The sequence below is a fragment of the Herpailurus yagouaroundi genome, unplaced genomic scaffold (assembly GCF_014898765.1).
Source record: "Herpailurus yagouaroundi ecotype Mexico unplaced genomic scaffold, PumYag 180, whole genome shotgun sequence".
Taxonomy (NCBI): domain Eukaryota; kingdom Metazoa; phylum Chordata; class Mammalia; order Carnivora; family Felidae; genus Herpailurus; species Herpailurus yagouaroundi.
The window spans coordinates 19945756-19956576 of record NW_024412411.1 but is presented as its reverse complement, the minus strand read 5'-3'; the positions used below and the strand labels follow the sequence as shown (position 1 = coordinate 19956576).

Genomic DNA, 10821 nt, shown 5'->3' with positions numbered 1-10821 from the left:
GAGAGCACAAGTGTGGAGGGAGCATGGGGAGGGAGGGAGGGGGAGAGAGAGAGAGAGAGAGAGAGAGAGAGAGAGAGAGAGAGAGAATCCCAAGCAGGCTCCACACTGTCAGCACAGAGCCTCTGGGTTCAAACAAACAAAACCGTGAGATCATGACCTGAGCTGAAACCAAGAGTTGGACACTTAACTGACTGAGCACCTCAAGAATCCCCCTATTTTTAAGTTTAGGGTTAGGTGGGGAAGGAAGTGTATACTTCCCATTCAATAACCTCTTCATCTTAATTTATAGCTGATTCGTGGCTTGTGACCCAAGCCTGGCCCCTCTGGCTCCTTCTCCCAGGAATCGGGCTACGGGAGAAGTTCTTTGCACAGCAAGAGCAGCAATGGCCCTACAGCAGCATCCTCAGAACAGGCAGCACTGTCCACATCCACTGAAAGCCATGTGGTAGAATCCTGGGAGCAGTAGTAGCAGCAGATTCTGTGGCATTGTTTGAGCTATAGTTTATGTGTCATGGCTTTTTCTTTCTTTACCCTTTTTCTCATCCAGGTCCTTTTGGTAACTATAAAATGCCCAATAGCCTTTACCTGAATTTCTTTTTCTTTTTTTTTTTTAATTTGAATCATCATGTATTCATTTGTGTTGCTTGCATCTTGCCCACATAGCTATTACTGCTAGCTTAATATAGATATGAAGCAGATATGACTCAAAAAGACTTGCCCAATTTAGAGGCTCAGTGGCTTGCTCAGACCTGTCCTCCGGAGATGGCAAGTGAGGTCTAGAGAAAACTAGCTAGTAACCCAAAGCTCTCTGGCAGCTACATGGTAGCTGAGTTAGGACTAGAACCCTTGTCTCATAATGGCAGATATTCTTGTCTTTATGCTTTTCCTCAGTTTGGCCCACCAGTTTCCATGTTTCTCTGACTGGTCCCTATTTGCCTAAGTCACATCAATTAGATCATGTGCTTTTTAGGACAGATGCTTTGTCCTCTCCTAACCCCTATGGTCCTGCATGCGGTAGGAAATACAAAGGGTACCTTGCTAGGCACCTGTGGGACTGAAGCAAAACTCAATGGAATGGGTGAAAAATAAGGATGGTCAAGATAAATTCCGTTTAATTCAATTAATCAAATATATCATATACTAGACTATAAAGATGAATAAGATATCACTCTCTATTCAAGGATGGAGATATCTATCTATATGAAAGAAATTTTCTCTTCCTCTTTTCCCCTCTCTTTCTCTGTCTCCATATATAAATATGGTCTATTATTTATCAATATGTATGGCAGACATTAATATGTCTTATATATAAAGCAGCAGATAATTGATTTGACTTTTTTTTCTCTGAATTAATAAACTTCATGCTGGTTAGTTCATTAGAAGGTAGTGAGGTTGGCAAATTCCTTTACACTTTCTTTTTAAAAAATCATTAAAAAATGATTTGTGATGCCTTTAAGAAAAAAAAATAATAAATCAGTTTTTTAATCATGCTACAGGATTGATACATTCAACATTTCTGTCCAAAAGTAACATTAGCTCAATCTGACTAACCATTTGGGTAATAACTCAAACCGAGAAGGAGTACTAAGGTTAATTACATACTTTTTCTACAGCTCTATAATTGCTTCATTCATTTAAATTTTGCATCCCTAGGTAAGCGTCTGGCAGTTTGAATCCCATGGTCTCCTACTGTGTGTCAGAAATTGTTCATATTTCTTTGACTTCCCCTAGAGAAGTCAGCCCAGGATTTAAGCCAGGTAGTCAAACCAAGATACTATGAGTACTTCCTTGATTAATACTAAAGCAAAAAGCACCAGGGAATGCTTTTCTCGAATAGCGTCCTTTCTGGGCATGTGTCCTGTTGTGGTTGTGAAAACGCCTAGATCATTTTTATTAAAGATTTCTGTATTCCTATTATCTGAAAGCATCAAATATGACCTGATGGTTGGTTTGAGGTATATGCAGATTTCCTTATTCAGAAATTGAACATTTTGTCTCTGTTACTTTTTATAACTTCAATATACAGATTGTGCTCACACAGAATCCTAAATTTTGTTAATTTTTAAAAAAATTTTTACATTTATTTATTTTTGATAGGCAGAGAGAGACAGAGCACAAGTGGGGGAGGGGCAGAGAAAGAGGGAGACATAGATTCCTAAGCAGGCTCCAGACTCTGAGCTGCCAGCAGGGAGCCCGACGCGGGGCTCAAACTCACACACCACGAGATCATGACCTGAGCCGAAGTCGGACATTTAACTGACTGAGCCACCCAGGCACCCCACACAGAATTCTAATAATATATATATGCAACCAAATCTTCTTTACACTTTCCCTGGGCTCCATAATCTAAATAGTTATTAGTTTAAATCTGGACCAGAAGCAAATTCGTTTGAATGAGCTTGAGTGTTGCTTCTTCGTGTGAAATTTCAATATACAAAGGAAATACACTAGTATCGCTTATTAATGGCTGTTAATGGCCCCTAACTGCACAGTGTTTGTAGGAGCAATCACAGCCTTGTTGTGAAGTGTAAACAGAAGATTATCCTTTCACATGTAAATTGGCATTTTCTGCTTGGACAAAGGTAGTCTTCAATTGACAGCATTCTGCAGTTCGTAGTATTCTTCCCAGGTCATCATCACATTTTGGCTCAGTAGGCGAGCGGGCAGTGTGTAGATGAACTGACTTCAGGCTGGTTGTTTCCTGACTACGCATGTGACAGTCCTTCTCCCCTGTTCAGTTCATGAGTAGCTGCTAAAAGCCAAGGGCAATAGCAGATTAACTCAGCGGTTCTTTCACTCTTGTCTATTAGGTCAGGAGTAGTAGTTCTGTGTGTACAAATGAGCTGTATAAAAAGGAAGGGGAAGAAGAAAAAAAGGCATCCAAAGTTGTCAGTCCAAATAAAAACACCTATATATGTCACTGTGCTAATAAGATGCCCAAATGTATATTGAACAGTGGCAGCTTAGTGAAATAAATACCTGGCTTCCAAAGATGGCCACTATGAAAGAATCAGTACTTAGCTGGTTGTATAAATTAGGCACAGGGTTGTGGCTAGGAGTACAGGTTTTGGAGTCAGACTGCCTGGGATAGAATACTTTGCTCCACCATTTACTTTTCTGTGACCTTGGGCAAATTATTTAAGCATTCCGGGTCACTCTCAGTCATTATGTGACCCTTATACTTATTGTACCTAACATACAGACTGGTTGTAAAATTTAGATAATAGTAATCCATGTCAGTCCTCTGAAAAGAACCTTGTTCAATAAATGCTGGGTGTGGGGTGCTTGGGTGGCTCAGTCCATTGAGTGTCCAACTCGGTTTTGGCTCAGGTCATGATCTCACAGCTTCTTGAGTTCCAGCCCCGCATCAGGCTCTGCACTGACAGCACAGAGCCTGCTTGGGATTCTCTCTCCTCTCTCTGTGCCCCTCCCTTTTTGTGCTATCTCTGTCTCTCTCAAAATAAAGAAATAAACTTAAGAAGAAGAAGAAGAAGAAGAAGAAGGTGGGTGCCTGGGTGGCTCAGTCGGTTAAACATCTGATTTTAGCTCAGGTCATGATCTTTTGGTTTATGAGTTTGAGGCCCGTGTCAGGCTCTGTGCTGACAGCTTAGAGCCTGGAGCCTGCTTCCAAATCTGTCTCCTCTCTCTCTGCCCCTCCCCCACTCCTGCTTTGTCTGTCTCTCTCGAAAAATAAAATAAACATTAAACAAAATTAAAAGTAAAATAAAATAAATGCTGGTTATGATTATCCTTATTGAATATAATGCAAAATATAATCACTAGATGGAACCATATAAACTCCTTAAACTCTCTTAAAATAATTGGATAATTGAAATAAAAAAAGCTAGACCTGGAAGCAAGAGAGCCATGATTAAATTTCGTATCTTTCCTTCTTATGTGGTGTATTGCAAAGAGAATGGAACTTGGCTTTGAATCCTGATTTCTTGACCTATTTAGTTATGAACTGTGTAAATGAGGCTAAGTTACTTGACCTTTCTTAGTATCAGTTTCCTCATTTTAACTATAGTTATGATTCTACTTTTCTCAGTATGTTAATGCAAAGTCCAATTTAGATAGCATATTAAGTGTTCATAGACCAGAATGGCAACTCAACAGATGTTTTTTTCTATCTGGATCAAAAACAATACAGTTGGACTTGAGTTTAACATGATAAATATCACAGTTCTGCACCTTAAAAAAGCAGTTGGGGTGCCTGGGTGGCTCAGCCAGTTAAGTGGCTGACTCTTGATCTCAGCTTAGGTCTTGATCTCAGGGTCCTGAATTCAAGCCCCATGTTGAGCTCCACATTGGGCAGGGAGTCTACTTAAAAAATTAAATAAATAAATAAGTAAATAAATAAATAAATCCCTTAAAAAAAGTAGTCAGATATTTGTTCAATAAAAATTCTCAGTGTACATGATAAGTGTCAAAACAAAATGTAAGAGCGGTAAAGAGATGCAGGAATTATCTAGAATTCTAATATTCAAAGAGAATCACTTCTGACACTTTGGAAAACAATATTTTTCCAGATATTGTTCTATCTGTCTATAAATATTTATATTTATATTTATATGTATGGATTGTTATATAAATGGGTTCATAAAATGTTTTTCTGTAATTTGATCCCCTGCCTTGAATACATTGTGGATATCTTTTGAATCAGTACAAACAGATATACATTATTTTTAATGACTGCATAGGATTGCATTTTAAATTTCTCACAGAATTTACTTCATCAGCATCAAACTGATACTTAGGTTATTTCCAATTTAATAACAGTGCTACCACACAGCATGCATATGTAACCCAGATGCGCTTGTATCTTTGTGCTTGAGCTGTTTCCTACATGTAAGTCCTGACCTGTAGAGTTGCTACAAGGTAGACACAGCTTCTATTTTGATGTAATTTCTTATCCTAATTGCTTACATTTCTTGCATAATTACAGCAAACATCATTATTTTATAATTTTTTTTTCTTTATATCACAGTGAGGAGTTAAAGAGTTTTGGGAGGGTTGAAAGGTCTGAGGCATCAGGCTTGGGCCCATAGTTAGTGTTTGCAGCCCTGTGTTGGAGAATTGAAGGTGCTATGCTTAAGAGAACCTCCTAGAAAACATGTCTGGTCTAAGGCAGCCAAAGGACAAACAACGTAGCCTCTGTCCTGTGTAGATGCTCACTACAAGGGGGTACATAAAAAGAAAAAGAAGGCAACAACAACAAAAAAGCCGGCAAAATGTTCTCAAAATGTTTCCAGATTTCCCTAAGCAACTTGAGTCTTTTTCAAAGACAACCTGAAATAAATCACCAGAGAATTCATTTTAAATTTCACTGTTTTTATAAAGGTGCTTCTTAACATTCTGATCTATCTCAGGAAACAATGTCAAGGATTATGAATCGTACACATTTTGGATCATAGGCTAAAAGTGTATATATGTTAAATAATGAGTTATGATTTATTGGGCCTTGATTGTGTAGCAGCAGTGTGATTAATTCAGTGTTCTCAGTAACCCTAAAACAAGCTTAAATTTTTATTCTCATTTTACAGATAAAAAAAATTGAGGCTCTATGCTTCGGATTCTGTGTCTCCCTCTCTCTCTGCTCCTTCCCCGTTTGCACTCTCTCTTGTCTCTCAAAAATAAAAAAAAATAAATAAACATTAGAAATTGTTTTAAATAAAAAAAAAAAAAAATTGAGGCTCCAGAGAGTTAGAGTCATTTGACTGAAAACATAAGTAGTGCAGCCACATTTTCATAGCACACAATACTTTCTCTCAATAAATTCCTTTTAATGTGATTATATTAAATTGTATGATTTTATTTGTCTATTTATAAAAAAAATTATAGGGGTGCCTGGGTGGCTCAGTTAAGCTTCCAACTTAAGCTCAGGTCATGATCTCACGGTTCTTGAGTTCGAGCCCTGCATTGGGCTGTGTGCTGACAGCTCAGAGTCTGGAGCCTGCTGCAGATTCTGTGTCTCCCTGTCTCTCTGCCCCTCCCCCACTCATGCTGTCTCTCTCTCTCAAATAAATAAATAAATAAATAAATAAATAAATAAATAAATAAACATTAAAAAAAATTCTTAGGAAGTTTATATTATAGAAAGTGTTGATTAAATGTGATATTTCTAACAATTTTGATTTGAAATTTTGCTATAGGGCTTTGATACGGAATGTTAACATTTCTATGCCATGTTTTAAGACAAAAGCAGATTCAACTAAAATTATTAGGACTTATTTCTTCTTTTTCAGATATAACCCATTGTATGTAAAAGCATACAGGGAGTTACATTCATATGTGTGCATGTGTTTATGTGAATAGATGAATGTATAAATTTGTGGGTATGCACACGTAGACATAAATTATATCATTTCAGAAAATAACCTTATCTTATATTTTTGTCTGATAGAACTGTAACTAGCTTTCTAGGCTCTATGTTTGGTAAGGGTAGGTGTAAACAAAAAATAGTTGCTGAATAAATATATTGACTTAAGCTGTGCTGCAAGCCAAAAAATAAGTTCTAAGAGTTGTCATATATTCTCTGTTAAGCTAAAGTTTAATCTTTGGCTATAACGTATTAACTTTTATAATTGTCCACGTCACATCCAAAAAGTGTCTAATCTATAGTGTATGGAGTTGGTAATCCCAAATGAAGCATTTTGCAAAATAAATCTCTATAAGCCATCTGTAAATAATTTAAAAATGAGTTTGATTTGGCTATAAGCAAATATCAAATTGATATCTAAATCATGATATTCATTTATTTCTTGTCACTGATGTGCATATACTTCCTGTAACTTGTGTATACCCATATGAGAGGCAGTATAGCATGTAGATGTGTGCTCTGGAGCTAGACCACCTGGGTTCAACTGCTAGTTCAGTTGTTTGGGCAGATTAGTCCACCTCTCCACATTCTGGGTCATCTTTAAAATTGGGGATAATAGCAATCATTTGATAAGGTTACCGTGAGGGTAAATTAATTAATATAGTAAACACTTAGAACAGGGCTTAACCCAAAGGGCCAGTAAAAATTAGTCTTTAAAAGCCCCTTTCCATCTTTTCTCCTTTCCACACCCTATAAAACTTCAATATTTGGTCTGTGAAACACTTTTGTACTTATATTTTTCCTTCTTCTGCACACTAATAGAAATGTATTTCAATCTTATTATATAAAATATTTTCATATGGTAATTACAGAAAGAAAACATGATTTGGAGCAAAGTGTGGGAGCTTCAGAATCAAGAAAGAGTTGGGTTCAAAATCTGGATGATCACTTAATTATTCTGTGATTTGGGAAAATTACTAAGTATAAAGTTTAATAAAATAAAGATAATCACCCATATGCATTATCTAGGTGTAGTGACTAAAAAATGATAGGTGCTCACAAATAAAATTGTTTCCTTTAATAAATGTGAAATTCTAAATGGCTGGACCATGTCCTTTTTATCTGAGTTTGATTGCAGTTCAGCTCAGGACCACATGTAGGTTCAATCTTACTTAGTTATATTGTGATTTAAACCAAATTGACACATTTACCCAGGTTAGATGGCATTGAGCAATGCTGGATTCTGGGACTGAAATGATATCATTGGTTCATTGCCCTGCTTTGATTCCCTCTGGATTGGCTCTATATTAAGGAAGGCACTCTTTTCTTTGTGGTGAGACAATTGCCAGCAAATCTAGACTCCTATATTTTCTTGTTAACAATCAGAATGGAAATAAAATGCCTCTTTTTTCACAAAGTCCAACCAATGTCCAGGCTTGAGTATCATTGGTTATGACTTTCCCTAGGGCCAGAAAGTTCTGGTCTACAGTGTGAGGAAGCAGTGTCTCTCAAGGACAATGCTGGTGCTCCACCCAGAAGTATGAGAGGAGGCTGACAGCATCCTCTGCAGATGATAAAGGTCCTCAACTGAGCACTAAAACCTACCACATAATTGACAGCTTCTTCTCCTCATGCGTCTATACAATTCCATATTTCATCTTACTGTCATCAGAGAAAATCTCCCTCACACCCTCCCAGCCATGGACCCTGACACTGAGAAGTCCAGATTAAATAGCTGAAGCTCCATTTGTGCTATAGAGGGTTCGTGGATAGCAAGTCTATGAAAGCATTGCAGGAATGGCTGCCACAGCTGGAGTTGACGTAAAGTTCAAAGAACATTACAAGTGTGCAATTTTCACATGAGCTAATATGATTCAAAGAGCAAAGGAGTTAAAAAAAATTGAACGGAAAATATCTTTATATTACAGGTTGTTATAATTAGTGGGTGATAGAAGGGGTTTTATAGAGTCAACAAAAATTTGAGTATCGGGGACAGGTTCAGGGCTGCGTGTGGTCTCTATTTCCTCCTGACCTTACCAAACAACCATGTCATCAGAATCAAGCAAGAAACGGAAGCCCAAAGTGATCTGAAGTGATGGAACTCCATCTGAAGGCAAGCGTAACCGTTCCGACACAGAACAGGAGGGTAAATACTACAGCGAGGAGACTGAGGTGGACCTGCGGGACCCTGGGAGAGACTATGAGCTGTACAAGTACACGTGCCAGGAGATGCAGAGGCTCATGGCTGAGATCCAGGACCTGAAGAGCCGAGGAGACAAGGATGTGGCAGTTGAGATAGAAGATCGGAGGATCCAGAGCTGTGTGCATTTCATGACTCTAAAGAAGCTTAATCGATTAGCCCATATCAGGTTGAAGAAAGGAAGAGACCAGACCCATGAGGCTATGCAGAAAGTAGATGCCTATCACCTGAAGCTCCAGAACCTGTTGTATGAGGTGATGCACCTGCAGAAAGAGATCACCAAATGTCTGGAGTTTAAGTTGAAACATGAAGAAATTGATCTGGTCAGTTTAGAGGAGTTTTATAAGGAGGCTCCTCCAGATATTAGCAAGGCTGAAGTCACCATGGGAGACCCTCACCAGCAAACCTTGGCACATCTGGACTGGGACTGGAGCAGCAAAAAAGGCTGGCAGAGAAGTACCAAGTGTGCCTGTCCAACAAGGAGAAGATCCTTTAGGAGATTGAGGTGAAGAAGGAATACCTGAGCAGCCTCCAGCCTTGCCTCAATAGCATCATGCAGGCTTCCTTCCCAGTGAAAGAGTACCTATTCATGCCGTTCGACTAGGCCCATAAGCAATATGAGACAGCTAGACATCTGCCACCGCCTCTCTATGTCCTCTTTGTCCAGGCCACTGCGTATGGGTAGGCCTGTGATAAGACGTTGTCTGTGGCAATCGAAGGCAGTGTGGACAAAGCCAAGGCTCTATTTAAGCCTCCTGAAGACTCCCAAGATGAGAGTGACTCTGATGCTGAAGAGGAGCAGACCACGAAATGCCGGCTACCCACACTGGGAGTTCAGTTGGATGACAAGCGCAAGGAGATGCTGAAGAGGCACCCGCTATCTGTCATGCTGGACCTGAAGTGCAAAGATGACAGTGTGCTTCACCTGACTTTCTACTACCTCATGAACCTCAACATCATGACGGTAAAGGCCAAAGTGACAACCACCACAGAGCTGATCACCCCCATCAGTGCAGGTGACTTGCTGTCTCCTGACTCAGTCCTGAGCTGTTTGTATCCAGGGGATCATGGAAAGAAGACTCTGAATCCAGCCAATCAAAGTTGATAAAGTTGGCATCCTGACTTTGAGAGACTATGTACTTGACCTAGGTCACCCCTATTTGTGGGTACAGAAGCTATGTGGCCTCCACTTCCCCAAAGAGCAGCCCCAGCACACGGTGATTGCTGAGTACTCGCTGAGCACCAGCCACATGGAGACCACCATGAAACTGCTGAAGACCAGGGTGCAGTCCCTCCTGGCCCTCCACAAATAGTTTGCATCCCTGAAACATGGCATTGTACCAGTTACCAGTGATTGCCAGTACCTCTTCCTTGCAAAGGTTGTCTCCCGCCTGGTAAAGTGGGTGACAGTTGCCCATGAGTATTACATGGAGCTGCATTTCACCAAGGACATTGTGAAGGCGGGACTGGATGAGGACACCAATCTTTACTACATGACACTTGTGGAAAGGGGCACAGCCAAACTCCAAGCTGCCATGGTGCTGAACCCCAGCTACTCCTCCATCCCATCTTCCAGCTGTGTCTGAACTGGAAAGGAGAGAAAGCCAATAGCAACGATGACAACATTCAGGCCATGGAGAGCAAGGTCAAGATGTGCTACAAGGAGCTGTGCGGCCCCCGACCCAGCCGTCGGCTCTTGACCAACCAGCTGCAGCACCTGTGTATGCTGCTGGACGTCTACCTGGAGATGGAGAGTCATGACAACAGCATGGAGGGGCCCAAGGAATTTCCCCAGGAGAAGATGTTGGACACTGACCTCCCACTCAGCCTGCTGTTTTCCCCTAGGCCCTAAGTACTATGCCTCTGCTTTCTGTTCTGGCCCACAGGTGGCTCTTGATATTCTTCAAAGACAGATTTTTTTTTTTTTATTTCTAGCCTATTAAAGTGGCACTTGACCAAGTTAAAAAAAAAAATGAGTACCTGTCATCTGTGGGTCCCTGTTCCTTTTTGTGCTACCCATCTGCTCTACTAATCCTTGTTCTTTGGGTCAAAGCACTTTTGATAATTTTTTATACATTTGTTTGTATGTTTCTTTACAATATGTCTACTTAAGGGCAAAGAACGTATCTGCTTGTTCTTCAGTTTACAGGATGGTTTCTCAACTTTGGCATTATTGACATTTTGGGCCAAGTAAGTCTTTGCCCTGTGCCCTGTGAATTATAGGAGCCCCACCCACTAGATACCAGTAGTATCCCACCTGCCTCATCATTCCCAGTTACACAAACAAAAATGCCTCCAGATA

General features: G+C 39.9%; 1 pseudogene; it reads left to right on the top strand.

The window, feature by feature from the left end:
* The first annotated feature begins 8337 nt into the window (after nt 1–8337).
* Nucleotides 8338–10371, top strand: LOC121039185 (THO complex subunit 5 homolog; annotated as a pseudogene).
* The last annotated feature ends 450 nt before the right edge of the window (nt 10372–10821 follow it).